This window comes from Sapajus apella, unplaced genomic scaffold (genome assembly GCF_009761245.1).
Source record: "Sapajus apella isolate SASKATOON/1434 unplaced genomic scaffold, GSC_monkey_1.0 scaffold96, whole genome shotgun sequence".
NCBI classification, from domain to species: Eukaryota; Metazoa; Chordata; class Mammalia; order Primates; family Cebidae; genus Sapajus; species Sapajus apella.
In genome coordinates this window covers 5,420,170-5,443,109 of record NW_022437036.1, presented here as the reverse complement: position 1 = coordinate 5,443,109, position 22,940 = coordinate 5,420,170, and positions in this window count along the sequence as shown.

Here is a 22,940-nt window from a genome sequence, read left to right as displayed (position 1 = left end):
AGCTTCCACTTTGCCTTCCAACAACCCACCATCTAGGAACTGTCATTGGCTCGTGTCACAAACGTGGTTTGGGGGACACCCACAAGGTATCACGTTAGAGAGGGCAGAGCTGGAATTCGGACCCATGCTGGCTTGAGAGGAAGCCTCCCTCCCTCCGTCCCGCCCTCCTTCCCTCTCTCTGTCTCTTTCCTAGTGACTAGAGCCTTTGTTGATCAGCTGACAGCCTTTGGCTAGTTCCCCAGGGTCTGCTCCTCAATCCTAAATGGGACAGAAGTCCTGGCCCAGCGTGCCTGTGTCCCCCGCCAGGTTGAGGGGCAGAGGGCGCCACTGTGGCCCCAAGCACACCCGGGCTCAGTTCTTAAATCTACAAGGTAACAATCAACAGGTGAAGGCACCCTGAGGACCCAAAAACGGACGGGCCCAGGAGTTGGCTGCGGGAGGGGCTCTCTGGGCCTCCCTCAGGCCCACAGGGGCCACGGCATGTTGACTCTGGCGTCCAGTGAATAGGCTCCTGCGAAGCCGCCACGTTCTCCACTTCCTTGGGGAGGCGCCTCGTCTTTTTAAGTCATTCCGTTGTGTCGATAATGCCTATTCTTTCCACGGGGCCTTCTGCCAAGGTCAATGTTTGTGTTGTTTTAAAAATGTACATTATATCACTGTGGGAACTTTATTGTATAGAAACCTTTTTTTCCCTTTTAAGGGGGGGACTGGGTGGGCGGTGGAAGGAGAAAGGTTTTCTCACTTTTCTTCTATTGCTTTCGCCTGAGACACGTTTGGGGGCGTTGGCCTCCTGCAGCTCCAGATATGTGACGCCGTAGTCATCATGTGCGGTGCCTGCTTCTCCCTCACCCTCTGAGGACACAGCCACTGGCCACTCCCAGAAAAAAAATAAAAAGGAAAAAGGAAGAGGGGGACAGAGGGAAGAGTAGGTGGGAGCTTCCTGGAGCATAGACCCTAATTAATCTTCCCAGGGGGAAGGTTTGAAATGTGTAGTCAGGAAAGAAAATGGGAGAAAGGCCGTGTGGTGGCTCACGCCTGTAATCCCGGCGCTTTGGAAGGCCGAGGTGGGAGGATCACTTGAGCCAGGAGTTTGAGACCAGTCTGGGCAACATAGTGAGACCCTGTCTGTACAAAAAATACAAAAATTATCTGGGTGTGGTCCTAGCCACTTGGGAGGGCTAAGGCGAAAAGATTGCTTGAACCTGGGAGGTTTGAGGCTGCAGCTAGCTGATACTGTGTCACTGCACTCCAGCCTGGGCAACAGAGTGAGACCCTACCTCAAATAAATACATAGATTAAGTAAGTAAGTAATTAATTTAAAAAAAAGTTGGTGGGGGAACCATGTTGCAATGAAATCCACTCCATGTTTGTCTAAGCCTGTCTGTTTCTGCAGACAGGAGAGAGGGGTGATTGTAATTGAAAAGGACAGAATTATTCAGGAGCCCGATGGACTTGTCCCCCGGCACAGAGGCTGCCACCGCTACCACCTTATGCCAATTACATGGCCGGCCACCACCATCAGTGTCCTCAGATTAGATGCCAGGTCCCTGGACCTGCTTTAGTCTTAGGCAAACTAGGAAGCTAGCTGCCAGCAGCCCACAGCCCTGAGATGCAGGGAATTAGCTTTTCCAAAAATGCCCTAATGAGGCCGGTGGAAAGGCCCGACACCAGCCCTGGTTCTCCCAGGACACGGTGGCCCAAGCCTGTGCCGGCCCCAGCCCCTAGTGAGGTCGATGGCAGGAGGGTGTGTGTGTGGCAGGGGGTCAGATGTGAAGCTGGGCAAGAGCAGCAGACAATGGGCCCAGAACACTCAGGCCCCATCAGCCACCTCCTCCAAGGAGGACTCTTTGATTAACACTCACTTGGCCCTTTTGGCTTTCGCTGGTATGAGAGGAAACCCTCCTTCTCCACTGCTTCCTGTCCTTCCACAGTTCTTCCTGGAGTCCTGGATGCTGGGGGCCCAGAGACCCTGACACACAAGTCCCTCAGAGCTTGCCATCTAGTGGGCAGTGACCAGGAACCAGGCTCTCCCAGCAGCCCTGAACTAGGGGAGGAAGCGCAGAGTGTCTTGGAGACAAAGAACAAAGCTGAGGGTCAGGAGGGCGCTTCTGGGACTGGGGGAAAGATGAGCGGGGTGAAGTAGGCAAAAATAGGGGCATGGTGCTTTAGCCGAGAAGGGTGCAGGTGAGGGACAGGGTGGGAGGTGCCCTCCTCCTTAGGGGGATGAGAGGAGGGAGCTGCAGTATCAGAACGGGGTGGGAGCTGCTGCTGGCAGCAGAGAACAGGCCGTCCCGACGTGAGGGGGGCCTCAGAGAGATCTGACCTCAGCAGCCCAACCCACACACATCTGCCAATACATCCACACGAACTTGGCCTGGGAGAGGGCCTCTGGTGGTGGCAGTGGCCCTGGCAGACTGTGCCCAGGGCCTCCCTGGGGTACGGGCTCACCAGCAAGGCTACTTGCCCTTTCTCCACAGGGTGGCCCTCCTGGCCGCTCTGGGCACCACCGGGGCCTCCATGTGCTCCCAGCTCCAGCAGGTGAGCTACACGGTGGCTCACTGCCTTGCCTGTGCACCCGGGGTGCTCCGATGGCACCGAGGGCAGTAGGGATGCTTCGTCACTTTGGGGTCATATGCAGCCCTGCAGCCTCCTCCACCTTGCAGGCTCAGTCACAAGTGGGCACATGCGCCTCTCACCCAAGGTGGGGAAGCTGAGACACAGAGTGCAGGGAGCACCCCAAAAGCCACCAGTTTCCTAAGCAGTACACCTGGGACCTGAGCCCATGTCGTTTGGGATTTCTGTTGGAGGACAACATCCATGAGTCTCTACCACTAGCTCACTGTATGCGCTGGGGCAGGCGACTTCTGCTCTCTGAGCCTCACCATCCTTGTCTGTCAAATAAGGCTAATGGCAGTGCCTCCCCTGTAACGTTGCAGTGTGGAGTAGGGGGTGATTGGTATACATGAGGCATGCTCAGCTGCCTGGTGCAGGTGAGCCCCTACCTCGTCCTCTTGTCTCCCCTCTGACCCCAGGATCCTCTTCACTGTGTGCCTAGGTCCAAGTTGGCCGGCACCAGGTCCTTGCTGAGTTCATGTGTGTTTAGAAATGAGAGGTGCAGACCGTGTGGTTGTGTGTGCCACCTCAGCAATGTATGTGTCAATCAACAATGTGCTGCCAATCACGGCGTGTCCTCTGGGTGCAGGGCAAAGCCATTTTGCTTGCCTTTGTTCACTGTGACCTCACAACAGCTGTCCCCATTTCACCAATGAAGAAACAGGTTCTAGGGGTCCAGTCGCTTACCCAGCATCTCACAGACATTGCGCAGGGGTCCCACAGTCAAGCTGATCCCAGAGTGGACCCGCCTCCCCATTACCACCACCCACAGCCCCACCACAGACCATGTGAGCTTTCCTGGTCATCACCGACGCTGTGTATGTGTCCACTGGGCCTGTGGACTCCGAGAACGCAGCCAGCATGACCCCGCCCCTGGGATCCCCCTGTCTTCAGGGTGCAAATGTTTCCTCTGCCCCACAGGCCAGGGCTGGGTGCTTCAAGGGAAGTACAGGAAAGAGTAACCAGGATGGCTGTGGCATGCTCTTCCTCTCCTTAATGCATTTCCTTTGACCAAGAGCAGCGAGGCAGGTGGGCAGAGAGAGCTCAGGTTGGTGCCTGGGCCCAACCGTGATGCCACTTTTAGAGGAATTAGCATGAAATGCTTTCCATGCAAAAGGGAGGGAGAAAGGGGGAAAGGACCAGGGGAGAGGCAGAAGCTGCCAGCTGAGTATAGGACACCCCAGCTCAGAGCTGGAGGGCAGCATGGCACCAGCATGGTTGGCACTTCTGGGGCCTTGGAGGCCTGTTGGGCCCATGGAATGCCAGATCTTAGAGACCTGGCAGGGAAAGTGGGGTAGAGGCAGAGCAAGGGGCTGGGTTTGGGTTCAGGGGCCCTAACCCATTATAAGGTGCAGGTGACAGTTTCCTTGGAGGTGCCGGGTGAGCTGCGACCAGGAACATAGCTCAGGTGACCTTGGGGGGGCCAAGGCTGGCACACAGCGGGGCCACCACAGCCAAGGGCAAAAAAACAAAATGTCTGCACCTTGTGCTAGAATTCCCGCCACACTATGAGTTGGCATGCTATCAGACGTGGGGGGCTGCTCCCCAAATCCTGCTCTGCTTTTCCTCTCCCGGTGTCGCTTGGCCAATAGTGATGGAGCAGCCTGACATCTCTGGTTGCTGGTGTTCTTTGGAAAGCTTGAGGAACTGAGAGGAGTGCGTCAGCCATGCAGATCAGTGTGAGAGGGAAGGCCCTGTCCTGTCCCCCTCCAGTCCCTGGGTGTGTCAGGAAGCACTCCCTGAATTGGTGCTGCATAATGGACAGATGGATCACTCTCTGCCCAGTGGGGAACCAAGTCCTCTCTATATAGTGTCTCATTTCATCTCTCACAATCACCTCGAGACAGCCTCATGGCTGTGTCATGAAGGACTCAGGACTCAGAGAGGTGAATTGAGGTCACAAGACAAGGAAATGGCTGAGTCCAGACCTGAACCCACAGCCATTGTTTTTAACAGCTGCATTGCCATCTAATTCACAGAGCATGCAATTCACCCATTTCAATGGCTTTTGGTACATTCACAGAGCTGTGTAGCCACAATCAGACTATATTTTAGAGCATTCACCCCCCAAAAGAAAGCCCATTGCATTAGCAGTCACCCCATTCTGCTTCTGCCCTCCTCGCCAGCTCTAAGACAGCACATATCTATTTTCTGTCCCTATGGACTTACCTATTCTGGATGTTTCATGTAAACAGATTTATACAAGATGTGATCCTTTGTGTCTGGCTTCTCTCACTTAGCGTAACGTGTCTGGGGCTCATGCACGCTGTGGCCTGAATTAGCGCTTCCCACGTTTTTGTGGCTGGATGATACCCTGTTGTCTGGATGGACCACATTTGTTGATGCAATGCATCATCAGTTGATGCACATTGGGACTGTTTCCACATTTTTTGGGTATTACAAATACTGCAGCTATGAACATTTGTGTGCAAGTTTCTGTGTGAACCTGTGTTTCCATCTCTCCCACGAATGCACCTAGCAGTGGAATGCTGCGTCGTTTGATAGCTCTGTGTTTAATTTTTTGAGGAGCTGCCAAACCCTTTTCCAAAGCAGCTGCCCCTTTTATTTTGCCATCAGCAGTGAATGAAGGTTCCAGTTTCTCTACCTCCTTGCCAACACTTGTTATTGTCCATCTCTTTTATTCCAGCCATCCTAGTGGGCATGACACGGTCTCTTGTGGTTTTGAGTTTTGTATTTATCCATTACTTTTGCCATATTGCTTTTCCTACATCAGCTGTGCTTCTCTCAAGGGGGCAAGAGTCCCCCACAGGGTGGGGGTTTGGATTTGAAATCTAAGTGTATCAGATCATCTCTTTCTTCAGCAACAGTCACTTAACACTTACACTCATAAGCACCTATGAAGTATCTGCTCCTTCCTCGGGAGGTGAGGGTTGAAGATGAGAGCCAGGAGTGGTCCTCACCCTCACAGAACACACAGAAGCTGACACTGACACAGGGCACGTGCTGGAAGAGGCAGAAACACAGCATGGAGTCAGTGTCCTTTTAGGAGGGCTCTAAAGGTCAAGAAGAATTGTGTAGAAAGACAAGGAGGGCTGAGAGGCTCGGGCTTCCTCCTTCCTTCACTGTGAGTGTCTATTGATCACCAATTGTGTGCTAGGCGCCACGCCCATCCGTGGGAGGTACAGAGGCAGGATGATGCACTCCCTGCCCTCCCCCCAGGTTATTGAGACCTGGCGCAGGTGAGCTTTATTTTTGCGTTTGACTGGGTCGCTTCAGCTGTGTGAGCAGCCCCTACATTGCAGGACACCTTGTGTCTGCAGCGATTCCATACATATCACCGAGACGAGAACGGCTGATGTCTGCCAGCGACTGGGCTCACAGAAGCAGTCAGCAGCACCTTTGCGGCCCGTGCAGTGGGCTTTTAACTGCTCCTGCTTCTCGCTCGTATGGAAAATCCTCTTTTGGGCTCAGTCAGGTTTGTCCAAACAGCACCAGGCTCTGTTGTGTGTTAAGACCTTGATGTTTTCCACTTGGTAATAGAAGCTTCTCCACTGCTGAGAGAACAGTTCTATGTAGATGACTGCCCATCCCCCTACCTCAACCCCCACAATTAGATTTTTGTTCAGTGGGGCTTCTAGATTACTTACAACAAACACTCTTGTATGTGGCAATTATTTTGTTCAAGGTCCTTCCTTCAGAAGACAATTCCTGCCCCTGGGAGACTCAGGGGTTTGCCCAAAGCCTATGGTCTCATCCGTGGTCACCATTTGGGTTCCTGCCAAGTGCCCGGCTTTACATAAAGTGTCACTGGGATAGCTGCACAAGTGTCTCCCCTCCTCCCTCGCCCCCCACCCATCATCTGCTTTCCGTCTTTCAGGCTTTAGCTAATTGCTGATATGTTTTCAGGACTCTTACATACTTGTGTCTGTTCAGACTCTTGAGAGAAGTGTTTGTTGATTTTGCGTTGCGGATGTGAGGAGGCATTGTTTTTACTTTTTTACTTAAACTAGATGTTTTTGAAAATGGTGCCTTGAACAAATCAGCAAAGAAAAACAATTCTGCCCTTTGGGATGTATGAAAATGAAGGCCGCCGCAGGAGGTCTTCAGCCGCAGAGCTGGCTCCAGAGGCATCAGGCGGAGAAGTGGGACAGGCCTGGCTCACTCATTATATTTCAAGATCTAGCCCAGCTTGTCGCAACGTGGACTGTGTACCGGAGTCGATGCGCGGTTGGCGTTCCCATGCTGAGGCACGTGCTACCCTGCCCTTGGTTGCTGGGCATTTTGCTCTCTGTGGACTGTAGCTGGGGTCCCTACCCTGGACTTCAGAGTAGCCCCTGCCAGTGATAACAGCAAGAGCAGCCCAGGGCCACTCTGCCCAGGCTCAGAGGCATCACTGGGAGAAAGGCAGAGGAAGAAGGAACTGGACAGGGAAGCTCCGAAGGGTGTTGAGTCCCAGGACAAGGGTCTGGGGCGTGTCCCAGCAGACCCCCAGGGCAGAAGCAGCTTTGGACTCGCCTGATCCAAGCCCTTGCTGCCAGACAGGCTCACGCTGCCCTGACTTTCCCCATGAAGTTCAGACAGGACGACGGGAAGGGTGAGCAGCTGCCTTCTGAGGTCTGAGTCTGTCCCCGCTCCTGCAGGCCGAAAGTGTGTGGTCAGCGGTGGGCCAGAGCCTCCCAGCCTCTCAGCAAGGGCCTTTCTGCAGCATCGGGTTCCTCCGACAGCCCATCCCTTAGCACGGGCAGGGCTGGCGGCACTCGGCAGGGGCCAGGCGCAGCCACGGTGCAGCCAGGCACAGCTGCTGATCAAACCAGATCAAAAGCCATTCGATCATCCAAGGACTATTTTCATTCGGTATTTATTGATTCCTGCCGCTCGCTGGGGTTGCACGGGGCCCTGAGCTTGCCGTGAGGAGCACACTTCAGCTCCCACCCCCTCGAGGCTCACAGTCTGGTGGAGGAAACACATGAAGTAAAAGAATTGCACATGTAAATATATCATTACAAATGTGCCAAGAGCTGTGAAGGAAAGAAAAGAACGCGATGGGAGGTAATCACAAACCCCTCACTTTAGACAAGGTGGTTGCAGGCAGCCACATTTTTGCCAAGATCTAAAGGATGGGCAAGAGTAAAAATAATTATCATCATCATAATTGTAATTTCTTGAGAGTTTCATTGATGGTGTGGTGAGCACTTAATATACAGCAGCTTTGTATGGACTGGCTTATTTAATGCTGGAAAAAACTGAGTAAGTACTGTCATAATCTCCATTTTGCAGGTGAGGAAACCAAGGCACAGAGAGGCTTGGGGACTTGCCTGAGGTCTCAGGGCTGGTTGGGAGAGCCAAGCTGGTGGTAAGAGTAGCATCAAGCATTCTCTCAAGCAGGGGCCATGCCTTGGATGCTTGGCAGCTGGGGAATTGAAGGCACAGAGATGCCAAGCCTTCCCCTGGGACAGAAACCAACCCTCTCTGTCTCTTAGAGAGCAGGCTTCCTTGTCCCTGACGCTAAAGAAGATGGGCTGTGCTATTCCAACAGCACTGTGTCCATCCCACTTCTTCTGATAGCAGTTCTTCAGTTTTCCTTAGGGGCTACCCTTCCCCAGCTGTCAGCCAGTGATGTCTGTGTGAAGCCCATGACCCAGAGCTGATTAGAGCATTCTATCCTCTGGCCACTAGATCTGACTTAGAGATGGGCACATGAGCCAGTAGGTTAAGAAGATGTGATCACAGCTTTGGAAAGGACTGTAGGGAAACAAGCTTTTTCTGTGGGATGGCCGACTGGAGTGGCTGCAAGTCGGGCAGAGCTCAGAGTAGAGCAAGACCTAGATCCGGGCGGGCAGTTCTGATGTTCCTGGGTCTTGCCTTGCGTGAAATCCGCCCTATCACCACAGACACGCACTTTCATGAGTCAATAAAATCCCACTTTTTCCTGGAGTCACACTGAAGTGGGTTTCTGCTCTTGAAAACCGAAAGAGCATTGTTAATAACAAGAAGACATCCTTTTCCACCAGCAGGTTAACAAAAAAACCTCTGAGAGTTTCTTCCCGCTCTGCACTGGTTGCCTCTGGCTGAAGGCCACTCCCCGGCTCTCAGATCCTTGCTGACCACGCTCCCTGAACTGTTGGCAGGAGTAACTAGAAAGTTGAATGACTGTGTTCCCATTGTCAACCCTCCCTCCGTATTACCCCATGGTTTTCTTCCCCAAAACCCAAGCCCGCTGTGCCTCCCATTCCTACCCCACTGGGTGCCAGCTCGGTGGCTCACTTGCTGCCCGGGGTGTAACTCATATGTGTACCTGTGGTCTCTACTCCCAGACTCTGGGTCTACAAAGAGGAGGATTGTGCAGCTCAGACTGAGCACCCTGCAGACGCTCGTCAGATGCACAGCTCAATGACTGATCCTGACCACAGGAGCCAGCACTGTGCACTGTGGTGTGCCCAGCTGTGATCACACTTCACATGGAGGCTCATCCTGGGAAGTGGTATTCATAGTCTCCCCATCTCGCAGATGCGGGTTAGGGCAGACAGCCGCACAGCAACACGTCTGTGATCACACTGCTAGTTGGTGGGGCTGGAGTAGGATGACCTTGGTCTGAAGCCCATGATCTTAACCAGGAAGGAAAGGAGGAAGGCATGGGGAGAGGGAGAGAAGAAAAGAAGGAAGGAAGGAAAGAGGGAGGGGCTGTGTAGGAATATGAGAATGTGTATATAGTGAGTGTGGATGTGGCTGTGTGTGTATGCAAGTGTGTGTGTGAATGTGGATGTGAACATGTGTATGAGTGTGTGTGATGTGTGTATATGGGTGTGTGTGTCATGCGTATGAGAATCTTGTGCATAGGAGGGTGTGCCTTGGAGGGTGTGTGTATGAGTGTGTGATGGAGTGTGATGTGTGTATATTGTGTGCACATCTGTGTATGCATTGGGGGTGTGTGTGCAAGTATGTACGAGTGTGTGTGATAGTGTGTGGTGTGTGTGAACCATGTGCATGAGTGTGTGCATTGGAGGGTGTGTGTGTGCATGTGTGTGCAAGTGTGTGTAATAGTGTGTAGTGTGTGTGTATACCGTGTCCACATGCATGTGTGCATGGGAAGGTGTGCGTGTGCACCTGTGTAAGTGTGTGTGATAGTGTGTGATGTGTGTGAACTGTGTGCACACGCGTGTGTGAACTGTGTGCACACGCATGTGTGCATTGGAGGGGTATGTATGCCCTCCCATGCTCTCTGCCTGAGCGCCCCCTCCTCCCCGTGCTCTGTCCTGCTGGGGTCTCATCAGTGTGCAGAGGGCGTCAGAGCTGGCCGGAGCCGCAGAGCCGCTGACTCACACCGCGTCTGGAGTGAGTCACTGGCTGAGCTGCAGACTGCGGGGGCCGCGCTCAGCCAGAATCCCTGCTGGCCTCCTGTTCTCATCCGCCCGCTCTGAGTCACCCACACCTATGCTTAGGGCCATTGTGGAATTAAACTCTCCTTTTCTTGAGGGGGATGGGAAAGGGATAGACTGGAAGAGCCGGTAAATGCTGTCCCCAGCTGGAACCCGGGGATCAGAGGGCAGACAGATGTGTCCCCAGCACTGTTCTTCTCAGAAGCTCCGTGGGCTGCAGGCCATTACCAGTCCATTCTGTGGGGTGCTCCCCAGATGTTGGCAGTGGGGGCTCTCAGGCCTTGCTCGAGGCCTGAGCCTCTGGGAGGCTCTTTCTGGGAAAAGTTGCCCCCATCCCCAGGATGGACAGCCATGCTCCACAATGGGTTGTTCTTCTGGGTATGGTCCAGAAGCTTCTAGGGAGAAAATGTCAGCACCGACCCCCGACCTCATGAAGCTGATGGTCCAGGGGGATGGTGGACGGCAAACAGAAACGGATCAATAATAAGGAACAGAGCCGATAGTGAGGGACCATGCTCCACGTGTTTTCATAGCTACTAGGACTGCCTGGAATGATCACCCACACTTATTTGTGTGCTAAGTGCAAACCCCATACAGTCAGAGCCACGCTGATCTTGCTGCACCTCTGTGTTGCGTACAGGGCTTGCATACAGTAGATGCTCAGCAGATGCATGTTGAGTGAACAGCAAGGCAGAGAAGTAGGTGCAATGGTGCAAGCAGCAGCAAGTGGGAGAGCTGCTGAAAGAGGGCACCTGGGTAGAGGGTGCAGCTGTGCCGAGGCCCTGGGGCAGGAACGTGCTTCCAGATTCCAGGGAGGCCAGCGGGGCTGGAGAGCGAGGGGAGGTGGTGAGAGAAGCGCTGCAGAGATGAGCCCTTGGGCTGTGACCCGGAGGGTGGACGCTGATCCTCTCCTCCCTGATGGGTTGCTCTTCTAGATACAGCCCAGAAGCTTCTAGAGGAAGATGTCAGCCCCAGACTCTTGTCCATCCTCAGAAAGCAGGAAGGTTTGATTTCACATGCAAGCCTGTTATCTGCCACCTGGTGTCAATGTGCCCACCAGCAAGACAGAGCCCGGCTCGGAAAAGGAGAGCAAGTTTGGCAGTATCCGTGAGGGCCAGGGAGCTGGAAAGATCATGGTAACTGTGAGCCCTCTGGGCTCCATCATTAGGGCCTCCTTTGGAGACGAGAGAGCCGACAGAAAGCCTGCCCTGTTGAAAATGGGCCTAACGTTTTCTAGAAGAAATAGTAGCAGCATAATGACTCTTCAATGTGGATAAAAACGTGTTGCCAATACTCAGGCGCCTGGTGACGTGGGACGGGTATGTTTGGATGAGGCACAGCTCAGAATTGTCCAGATCACAGGTTGTTTGGGAAGTGGCCTAGTGGGTGTGAGCCATAAGGGTGACAGCAGAGAGGGACCCCTAAGTTGCACATCTCAGTGTGACCCAAGGCAGGCCCACTTTCCTGGGTGGCATGACCTGCCCTGCCCTCCCCCTCGGTAGCCCGGCCTCACTGGCTTCCCCTCGGCCCATGTCCCTGCATCTTTTATCACTGCTGGGACATAGTTTCCCCACCCTACCCACATGCTCTGCAGATGTTAGCACCAGCCTGAGTCCCTGGGCACCTGGCAGAGTCATTGCACCTAGAAAACTGGAGTTCACATGCAGAACAGTGGTGCCTGGCCAGGGTCCCTCCCTCCCTCTGCCTGTCCCACAGGTCTGTGAGTGCTGAGTGCAGACGTACTTCCTGCTTTTGGAAAGCCAGCACCTGGCACAGGGTCAATAAATAGCTGCCCAGATGGGCCCATTTTATGGATGCGGAAAGTGGCAGAGCCCTGTGTTCCTTCTCTCACACTCAAGTGAGATGTCCAGGGTACTGATTTAAGGTGGCGCTCACCTTCAGAGGCCAACCCTGTGCTGGCACCCCTCGTGAGTGAGTGCCACCTTAAATATGATGCCTTGCTTGTCTGGTCCTTGTCACACACCAGGGAGGAGGGAGGTGAAGGGCAGAGGGACAGTGGCCAGGCAGTCCTAGCCCAGGGGGCTCTCCACCCCATTCTGGAGGTACCCAGCTGCCCTAAAAGCCCTGAAGTGAGCTCACTCTGCCCATCACATTCAGAAACCCAGCTGTTCAGGGAGCAATCAAGGCAGCCATTTCCCCCAATGAGCTTGAGTTTCGAGGGCTGGAGGAGCTATTTGCAGCACTTTAAAAACCTTTTATAGATTAGTTTGTTACCATTGACGACAGTGGAAGAAATCCTGCTATTAGAGGCCGGAGCTCTAAGAGGCCCGGGCATTGGCTGTTTCTGATCGGGAATGCCGTGCTGGCAATCAGTGCTCCACGTGTCCTTGCAGTGCTGCATGAGGAAGCCACACGTTGGCTTGAACCTCCCTGCCATGCATGCCTCTCGTGGCTTGGTGCCCCCCTTGACGGAGAACTTGAGGTGATTTTTTCCTCTGTAGTCAAGCTAGAGCCCCCGGGCGTCCCGCGCCAGGCTGGCTGAAGCTTGGTGTCACAGCTGGGTTTCCTGGGGCAGCACGAGCTGAGGGAGGCTGCTTTGTGTCTCGCCCTCTTTTCCTCCTGTCTTATTCTCACTCCCTCCTTCCACATCTTTGCCCTTGTGCCTGCTCTCCCTCATCTTCTTCCTTTTCCTTTTGTTCCTCTGCTCCTTTCATCTCTTTTTCTTCCTTTCCTTCCTTCCTCTTCCTAGAGTCCAAGAAAGTCTAAGGAAATAAGAAGTGTGGGCCCATGGGGGCTTCTCACCTTGACAACCATGGCTCATGCTGAGAACTGGGCTTCTTCAGAAGGCCTGCTGCGTCTGTGGACGGGGCTTTTCTGGAAGAGTCTGTGGGACCCATGGATGACAGCAGAGTGAGGCCCACCTGAGACCATGAGGCTCACGTGATTCCTAATTCCACTAAACAGTATGAGTTGGGTGCCAGCTACCTGCCACTGGGCCCCTTTCTTGGAAGGAGGCCAGACACAGCCCCAGGAGACTGTAGTGCAAGATGGAGGAGCTGAAGAACGACACCCAGGTCCAGCTGGGTGAACCAGGATGGTTCAGGTGGAGGTGGCCTTGGAGTGGGCCAGGACAGTTGAGTGGGTGAGGAAATCATGGGTGTGGCAGTGGTGAGGGGGCAACGGGAGGAGGTAAAAAAGGGAGGTGAATTTAGACTTGGGTTCAAATTTGGCTTCACAGCTCTCTGGCCATGTGGACTTGCTCAAGCTGCTTCCACTGCTGGATCCTGTTTTCTGACAAGTGAAAGGGGGCCTGCCTTGCAAAGGAATGACACAAGATGACATCTGTTGTGCGTTTGCCCCCTGCCTGGCACATCCTCAGAATGTGGTTTGTGATATCTTTATGAACTTGTCAACAGAGGCAAGCTGTGCATACGGCCTCACTGGGCGTGCAGGAAAGCCTAGAAAGGGACTCCTAGAAGCCCTCGCTAAAGAGCACTTACTGTGTGGTGATGAGCACTTATGTGCGAGACAGCATTCTACAAGCCGTGGGGGTCCTGCCACTCAGTGCCCATGACAAGGACTCAGTGGGAAGGACTCACCACCATGATGCCCACGTGGCTGAAGAAGTGGGTGCCCTGGAGGGGAAGCAGCTGCCCAGCAGCTCCTGGAGCCAGCGTCCTCCTGGGCATCTCAGCTCTAGAGTCATCTCCTCTCACTGTGGTTCTGCCCTCCCTATTGAAGGGCTTCAGGGGCCAGATAAGGGGGTTGGGCTCTATCCTGGCAGGAGGGGAGAAGGAGTGGCAGCCACTGACAGTGTCTGTGCAGACCAGTGCCAGTCTCATGACGGTGGCCAGTGGGGCAAAGGGCCTTGGGGGCCGTGGAGCAGCCACTATTGTTCCTGTTTCTGGGAATTTCTCTCTCTCTCTCCAGCCTCATCACTGGGGAGCGTCCTGTCTAGGGTTTCTGGAAGGCTCTCTTCTCTCTTCCTTCCAGCTTCATGTCCTGATGGTGTTGTGTGCCAGGGGCTCACGGGATATTGTTTTCCTCTAATAACTCAGACAACTGTTGAAATACTTGGTGCCTTGTTCTCCCTAAGACCTCTCCCCCAGAGAGCCTGTCTTCACGTGGCTGCCAAGGCCTTCAATGCCGAGGCCCCTTCCTTGGGGACCATCAACATATGGAACTTATTTTTAATTTAAAAGAACAACAGACTCCCCAACCCCCTTTTCCTCCCTCCCCTGCCTCCTGCCACGGCTCCTGGCTGTTCGGCAAACACCGGGCTGTTGCTACCTCTGGGCTTTGCCATCGTGTCCAACCTGGAAATTCTGCTGGGCCATGTTCAGGGAGCAATCCAAGGCCCTGGCCAGACCCAGGAAGCCCATAAGCACCCCAGCCTTCCCATCTCCGACCCTGCTGCACCCCTCCAGCTAGTAGGCAAGCTGGCCCATGCCACTGCCTTCTCTAGCAGCCGCCCTCTGCCTGCCTTGGAAGGGCTTTGGGAAAGAACACTGTGAGGCCGGGCGCGGTGGCTCAAGCCTGTAATCCCAGCACTTTGGGAGGCCGAGGCGGGTAGATCACGAGGTCAAGAGATCGAGACCATCCTGGTCAACATGGTGAAACCCCGTCTCTACTAAAAATACAAAAAATTAGCTGGGCATGGTGGCGCGTGCCTGTAATCCCAGCGACTCAGGAGGCTGGGGCAGGAGAATTGCCTGAACCCAGGAGGCGGAGGTTGCGGTGAGCCGAGATCGCGCCATTGCACTCCAGCCTGGGTAACAAGAACGAAACTCCGTCTCAAAAAAAAAAAAAAAAAAAAAAGAACACTGTGGCCCAAATGTTTGGATGTTTTGGACAAAAATTAGAGGGGGTTCAGTTGAACAGTGGCTGCCGTCCCAGCAAGGCTGAAGCCTCCCTGAGTGAGAGGGTCTCGTCCTGCAGGCGCCACCTCGCCCACGGCTCTCCTGCCCAGAGCCTGGACTTTCTAACTCCTGGAATGAATTATTTGATTTTGCCCTCATTTGCAAGCCCATTTTATAGGCGAAGAAACTGAGACGGAGAGGCTGAGTAACTCGTTCAAAGTCCAGTGGTAAAGGTAGGACTTGACCGGAACTCTGACCCCAAGCCTGGCTCTTGACTCCTCCATAGACCTGCCCTGGCCAGGACTCCCTGGCCGCCTTCTAAGGCTGCTTCACAGCTCGGGCAGGGGCACCAGGATCACTGACTTGCTCTCAACATTGGCGACAAGGATGTGCTTTTGCAGATGTTGGTTTGTTGATGGGAAATTTGAGTCAGACTTGAAGGGGAAAGAGGAGGAGAGAGTGTAGAGCCATTGTGTCTAGTTCAGCCACCAACACTTTTCTGTGGGCCTCTTCTGGCTCCAGAAGCCCCCTCCCCAGCTGTGATGTCACCAGCCAGCCTCTGCAGATGACAGCTCTGTGGTTTATCATCAGCCACCTGCCTTCTCACTGCTGGGGACAGCCAGAGCCCAGAGCAGGCCCCATTAGGCTGCTGCCCTTCCAGGCCTGTGAGCTTTTTGAGATTGTTTGCATTCTGGGAAACGCCCGTCGTCTCTCCCAAGTCTGCAGATAGCAGCGTCTCACCGTCCGGAGTTGGAGTTTCTGAACAGTCAGAGAACCTTGCTCACAGAGAAACAGCCTGAACGCCATTTACAGACAGCGACGCGATTGAACGAGATAAAGCCTTGGACATCCATGAACCAATTTATGTTACGAGCTGTGATGAAATGGCTGTTTTCTTAATAGATACCCAAATGAACACAATTCAGGGCTCTGAGAGCTTCAAAGGAACTTCTCAGCCCTAGCCTCTTGAAATTTTGGGCAAAATCTGAATACTTGTCAGTCTTACCACTACCACGAAAATGATGTGTTTTTGTAAAATTATGTGGAACCTATCTGCCAAGGGAGAGATGGCCCAGATGCTTTTGGGGCTCCGAGCCAGCATCTTCAGCCTTTTCTCACATAATGTGAACGACCAAATTCCAGGACCACTCTCTAGAGGGGAGATTGCAGATGGATGGCTTGTCCTGGAGAGGCTGAAACAGTGGGAAAGGGGATAGAGAGCATGCTTTCACCCTCTCTCCAGTTCCACGACCTAGCTGGTTTCCTAAAGACTCCAGTGTGGGTAGACTGTGGCAAGTGGGCGACTGAAAACTGACCTAGTCCTTAAAAAGGAAAAAATGTCAGCCAGGCATGGTGGCTTATGCCTGTAATCCCAGCACTTTGGGAGGCCGAGGTGGGCGGATCACCTGAGGTCAGGAGTTCAAGACCAGCCTGACCAGCATGATGAAACCCCATCTCTACTCAAAAAAAAAATACAAAAATTAGCCAGGTGTGGTGGTGAGCACCTCTAATCCCAGCTACTTGGGAAGCTGAAGCAGGAGAATTGCTTGAACCTGGGAGGTGGATGGAGGTTGCAATGAGCCGAGATCCTGCCATTGTACTCCAGCCTGGGCAACAGAGCGAGACTCCGTCTCAAAAAAAAGAAAAGAGAAAAAAAGAGCCAAAGGGCACCCTTCCAACCCCCACTCTGTGATAATGACCTTCTCAGAGAGCAGCCTCAGGGACCCCCTTTGAAAGGGCACAATTACCATCCTGGTGTCTGTCTGTTTGCCCGGCTTAGAGAAACGGCTTCCTCCTCTGAGTTCCTAAAACATTTATCATTCCTACGACTTGCCGGGTAATTAATCACACCCTGCCTTGAATATCTCTTCTATTGTTGTATCAAACGGCTGTTTAACCCTTATCAGAAGTGCAGCTTTCAATATCTTGTCTCTCTAATTCCAGGTGAGCTTCCAGAGGGCTGTGCAAATGTCCGCCCATGTCCACTCCTGTGCCCACAGCTCAAGCACATCTGGTCATCACCATCAGAAAGTAGGACTGTGTCCCACCTTCACAAGTAAAGTGTTTAGCATGCAAAATGCTTGGCACGGACACTGGCACCTCACAAGGGCCCAAGACAGAGCCACTGGTATGCATAAGAATAGCTACTGAGCACCCTCCATGTATGGGGCACTGTGCCTGTGCCGCAGAAGCCACTTGAAAATGGGACCCGTGAATTGCCCCAAGTCATCTGGAATCAAGTTGGAAACTCTAGCTGTTTCCTACTGAGGGGAGGCACTTAGCCCCTTGGTGAGAAGTCTTTCCTCAAAGGCCCTTGGTCAGTCTTGCCACTACCATGAAAATGATGTGTTTTTGTAAAATCACGTGGACCCATCTGCCACGGGAGAGGTGGCACAGATGCTTTTAGGGCTCTCGTCCCTTGTTCAGTGTCAAGGGCCCTTCAAGTCTGGATGAAGTTGGTTGTTTCGGTCTCCAGAGCTGTGTGTGACTTTCACAGAAGAGAGAATTTGTAGTTGGAGATCCTTGTCAACCTCTCCCCCAAAGAAGTCAGAGAAATGCCAGAAGGGAAGAAGCTCTCCGAAAGGGGGTGGGCGGGGCCCCGTGGCTGGAACTCACTGGGTCCCAGCTACTCCTCTTGCTGGCCGAGGAACAAGGTGACAGGGTGCAGAGGTTTGGGTTGGAGAACTGGGTAGATTTAGGGAGATACAGACATGAAAACTTTGCTGTGGTCACATCAAGTCAGACCATATGATATAACTCCATCCACACTGGCCCTCCACCTTCTGGCTGGTCACGCGGATGGCCCCTTACCTCCCAGAGTCATGTGTTAGTTAGAAAATATGTAGGTAAGTATGAGAGATTCTCAAAAGCTTTCATGCTGTTCATCCCAGAGAAATGCCTTCAATGAGTCTGGGTTGTAGTAATGACATTTTTTTTGTTGTTTAATCACCAGTTCTTCATTCTGTAATATTTTCTTGAGCTGATATCTAATGAGTTTCTCCTAAATATTTATCACCAACTTGGAAGATTTTAATAAATGGGACACTTTTGAAGGAAAAAAAAAAAAAAAAGTCCTTCCCAAGGAGGCGAAGCTTAGAGCTCTCTGTCAGCCAGCGTCTGAAGCTCCATGTATAGGGATGGCTTAGCAGGGGCTGCTGGGAGCATGGGAGGGGAGGGTGGGGTGAGGTGTGCCACGCATTTGCCCTCCTGCCTAATAGAGCCTCCTTCCCCTCCCCAAAGCCTGTATACTTTCTAGGTCTTATGCTTGATGGATGCTGGAAAACGTGCTGTTTGATGGATCGTTTATTCAGCAGTCATTTCCCGGCCTAGTGACTGCGAGCTCGACTCAGAGAGGGAATGATGGGGAAGGGGTAGGAGCACGTGGCTGCTGGATGGGCGATGGGAATGTTCTGCACACGGAAGTCAACCATCCTGCCCATTTGGGAACAAGAGGTCGCTCGTTCAATGCCTGCCAAGTCCCTACACTGTGCCTGCCACTGCCCTAGAAGCTGGGGTGCCATGAACGCCCCTGGGAAGACATCTTGCTTGTCTCTAATTCTATGAACTTTCTGCAAGAAAACCCTGCTTGCCTTCCCCAGGGGTCAGGTCTTCAGAGGGGACACCCCCCAACCCCCGGTGTGCCCTGCTCCTGCCCACCTGGCAGAGAGGGAAAAGGTGACTCAGGTTCCAAACGCTCTTCTGAAAGCCGCCCTTAGCAGGCAGGAGAGAAGCTCTGTTTCGTGGAGCCTTGTCAGAGCGTCTAGAGCTTAAATTCTCTTCTTGAGAAAGGAAACATCTCTGCGGACCCACACCCACAAATGCATAAACGTGGGCGTGATTTATGAGCCCACACGGCACCCGGCGCCTTCCTCCCGCTACTGTGAAATCGTTCCTCCTCTCTGACCAAGACGTCAGCAGTATGGTCACTGTATATGTTTTTCCACTTTTTCCAGAGCCAAGAACCAGGAAAAAAAAAAAGAAAAATGAAAGTGTACGGGAAGTCAAGGTCAGGCCATACCCACCACAGTTCAGGGAGCCACAGAGGAGAGCTTTCTTTCTTTTTTTTTTTTTTGAGACGGAGTTTCGCTCTTGTTACGCAGGCTGGAGTGCAATGGCCCGATCTCGGCTCACCGCAACCTCCGCCTCCTGGGTTCAGGCAATTCTGCTGCCTCAGCCTCCTGAGTAGCTGGGATTACAGGCACGCGCCACCATGCCCAGCTAATTTTTTGTAGTTTCAGTAGAGACGGGGTTTCACCATGTTGACCAGGATGGTCTCGATCTCTTGACCTCGTGATCCACCCACCTCGGCCTCCCAAAGTGCTGGGATTACAGGCTTGAGCCACCGCGCCCGGCAAGGAGAGCTTTCTTAACAGCCCACTCGGCTCCAACTCGGCCTCCCCTGGGACCACGTGCTTCTCTTCGAGACCTGATGGCTGGGAACACTCACACTCCCGCCTGTCCCAGCATCTCTGGGAAAGCCCTCACGAGCCCACCCTCCCACTGCAGGGGCTGATGCTGCCACGGGACACAGAGCAGCAGGCCCCAGAGGCTTCTGGAGGCTTCTCTGCACCCCCGCTGCCCTTCTGAGTAATCAGAGTGGGTGATACCCGCTCCAGGACACCGAGACAGGCCTCCTGGGTGATGACAGTCCTGGCCCGGGAGTGGGGGGGCGGCCTCATGCCTGCTGCTGTGGGGCAAATCTCTCCTAGGTCTGAGCCGGTGGATCTGCTCCACAATGTGTGACTGTGCTGCAGCCCTGAGTCACCCAGAGCCTCCTGTGGGCCACCAAGTCCAGACGGCCACTGGTCATGGGGACCCTGCAGGGCCTCTGCACACAGAGACCAGTCATTCTCAGCCGGTGGTGATTTTGTGTCCAGGAACACCTGGCAATGTCTGCGGTCATTTTTGGTTTTCATGGTTTAACATTGGGGTGCCGCTAGACATCCTGCAATGCACAGGGCGGCCCCACAACAGACCAGCCCCTTGTTAGCAGCGCCGAGCCAGGAAAGCTGGGTCCGGGCTCCCTGCTGTGGAACCGCCCTGCTGCTACTGAGAATGCCCTCCTCCTGTCTCACAGGACCCTCTGAGGGTCGAGGATGGATGCCTCCCCATCGAGGGCCAGAAAAACCGACGAAGCCAGTGGGCAAAGGACTTCCTCGACCTCTCCCTTTCTTCCCTATTCCATTTTTTCATGGTGGCCTGTTACAATACACGTTTGGAAATAAAAACAAGTGGAAAAGAGTGCCGTCAGCATTCCTGCAAAGAAAGAAGAGCCAACTGGAGGTCCGCGGACAAAAAGAGGTCAAAGAGGAAGAAAGAAAGGATGGAGGGAAGGGAAGAAGAGAGGAAGGGAAGGAAGGAAAGAAGGAGGAAAAGGAAGAAGTGAAGGAGGGAAAGGGAGGGAAGGAGGGTGAAGGGAGGGGAGGAGGGGGGAAAAGGGGGAGGGGGAGGGGAAGGGGGACTGGAGAGGGGGAAAGGAGGGGAGGGAGAGAGAAAGGGGGAGGAAAGAGGGAGGGGGAGGGGAGGGGAAGGGAGCCCCGGAGACACCCACTTGTAGATGCTCCAGGAATTGGCAGTTCCTGAGTCCACTCGACCAAACCTGGAGTCCTCACGGCCTGGCGGGCTCTTCACCTCTGCCCCGCCACACCCCGACCTCCCAGTTTCTCCTTCCCTCCCTGCTCTTCCTGCTCCCTGTGGTTCTCTTCCCCACCGTGGCTTGTGGCTTACTCCTGGTCTCTGCATCAATGTCACCTCCTCCTGAAAGCCTTCCTTGACTGTCCTTTGTGTGCGTCTCCTGCCTGTCGTAGGACAGGAAAGTTGTCAGTGTCATCCCCAGCAGTCAGATCCCTGCCTGCCACCTAGTAGTCGCTCTGTTAATATCTGCCCATGGTTGAATCCAGCTCCTATTCCTGGGGGCTCTGTGAGGTCCCCAGGTCCCCAAGGACTTGGTTACAAAGTGCTCTCAGCTGAGTGGCCTTAACTAAGATCATCGTGGGTGATGCTGGTAGGTTTCCCCCAAATCAACATGATTGCAGGAGGTGGGCACTGGAGCCAGGCAGACGTGAGTTCCATCTTGGCTCTGCCTTGACATGACCGCAGGTCACGTGAGCAATCGGAACCAGCTTCTTTGTCTGTAAAAGAGAGAGCTCAGTGAGACAGTCTGTTCTTGGTGCCTAGCACAGAAGAAACTGCAGAATCCACCCCCACTAAAGGAAGCCCCATTAGGCTGCTCCAGCAGCCCGAGCCGAGAGCCTGGGGATGCATCTTTCCCAGTAGGTCCTTGGGGTCCACCAAATTCTTCCACCCTCTGTGCACCTCTTGTTTTAAAAGACCAAAAAGCTGTGAAAAGCTGCTCCCTGCACATAGGAAACTCAATCATGGGACCTGCAGGAAACACACCCCAAAGCAGCCTTGTTTCCCCTTCCGACATGGGTGGCCCCTTCTGCCCACCCCTTCCCAAGGCTGAAGCTTGCCCGTTGGAGCTTCCTGCACTGAAAACAAAAATCTCTGGTTCCATTGCCATTTCCATGTTGTCTAGCCCTGCTGGCTGGGACCGGAGGGCTGGACTAAGGATGGCAAGGGGACAGCAGCCAGGCTGAGGCCGGCCTCCAGGGTAGATGGAGATGCTGCCTCCCCCTCGCTCCTGGATGTTCTACGGGCCTTCTGCAACCACCCGTATCCCAGCCCAAATGCCCATCAGTTCTCCATCCTGCTCTGCCATGGCTCAGCCTCCACAGAGAGGAAAATTAGCATGCCCCGGGCTCTCTCCTATCACTCCAGATCCATCTGTTGCCTCCAAAGTTTCTCCAGGATGAGGGCTGCTGGCCAAAGCTGACATGTCTGAGAAGAGCAGCCCTCATTTCACACCAAGCTGCACCCTGAGCCTCAGCCCTGCCACCAGCACGCCAGCCTCCCCACTCTAACTTCAAGCCCAAGTGCCCCTGGCAGGGGCACCGTCCTGCCTGCTGTGGCCCTGCACACTGTCCAAACAGCCTGGGCACCCGAGATTGTCTCACCGACCAGCCTTGCCCGCGAATCACACGGAGCATGGAGCCCGCGGCCGTTCCCTGCGCGCAGTAGTCCCTGCCTCGTGCCCACGTAAAGACTGCCTTTGTCACTCAGGAGTTTCATTCATTCATTTACTATTCATTTATTCTTTCATTCACTTAGCAAATATTTCCAAAGCCCTCACTCTGCGTGAGGATAGTACAGACAGGAACGACGTACACACCGTTCCACAGCTCTTAGTGCTTCTGACCAGGAGATAAGGAAATCCTTGTGTCTGTAGGGTTCACTGTTCTTTCTTGCTTGCCAGCTTGTTATGGTAACAGCACCCTGATTTTCCTCAGAACAGCACCCTGCTGCTTCAGTCCACCCATCTGGAGGGCCTGGTTCAGCTGCAGCTCTGAGCAGGTGACCAGGCTAGACCAGATAGCCTTACACTAAGTGGTGGCAGGTGTGGGCATGTGACCCACTTCAGGCCATTGAGACTCAGTCCTGGGACTCTTACTAGCAGGACCCATGAGTCTAGAAACAGTGGAAATTGTCTATGCAACTGGTTAAGGCCAAAGATTGATCTTCTACCAGTCCAGGAAGGCTTCCTGGAGGTGGAACTTCAGGTCTTTAAATTATGGGAGAGAAGAGAGTGAAGCCATCATCATGTGTGACTACCATCCATCTACTGACCCATTCATCCAATGCAGTAAGGGCACATGGCTCTGCACTGCAGGCGGGCTGCATTTTTACCCTGGCATATGCTTCCTGCGTTGGTGCCCTCCAGCCTGTGCACCCCACCCTGCTCCACCCCTGCTTGTGAACTAAATCAAGATCTAAGTGATTGCATCTTCAAAGTGAGAAAAGATGCCAGTTGTCCCAAAGAACCAAATACAGGAGGTACTGGTCTTCGAGGGGACTTGGGGAAGACACTAACTCTTCTCTGAGGGGTGCTTAGTGCTGTTCTGGCAGTCGAAAGAGCTAGCTGCAAGGCCAAACTATGCTACTGAGCTTATGTGTGACCTTGAGCAAATAGCTTCCCTTCTCTGTGCTACATAATCTCTAGGCATCTGTCCAATAACGCCATTATATATATATATATATATTTTTTTTTTTTTTGACACAAAGTCTCGCTCTGTTGCCCAGGCTGGAGTGCAATGGTGCGATCTCGGCTCAC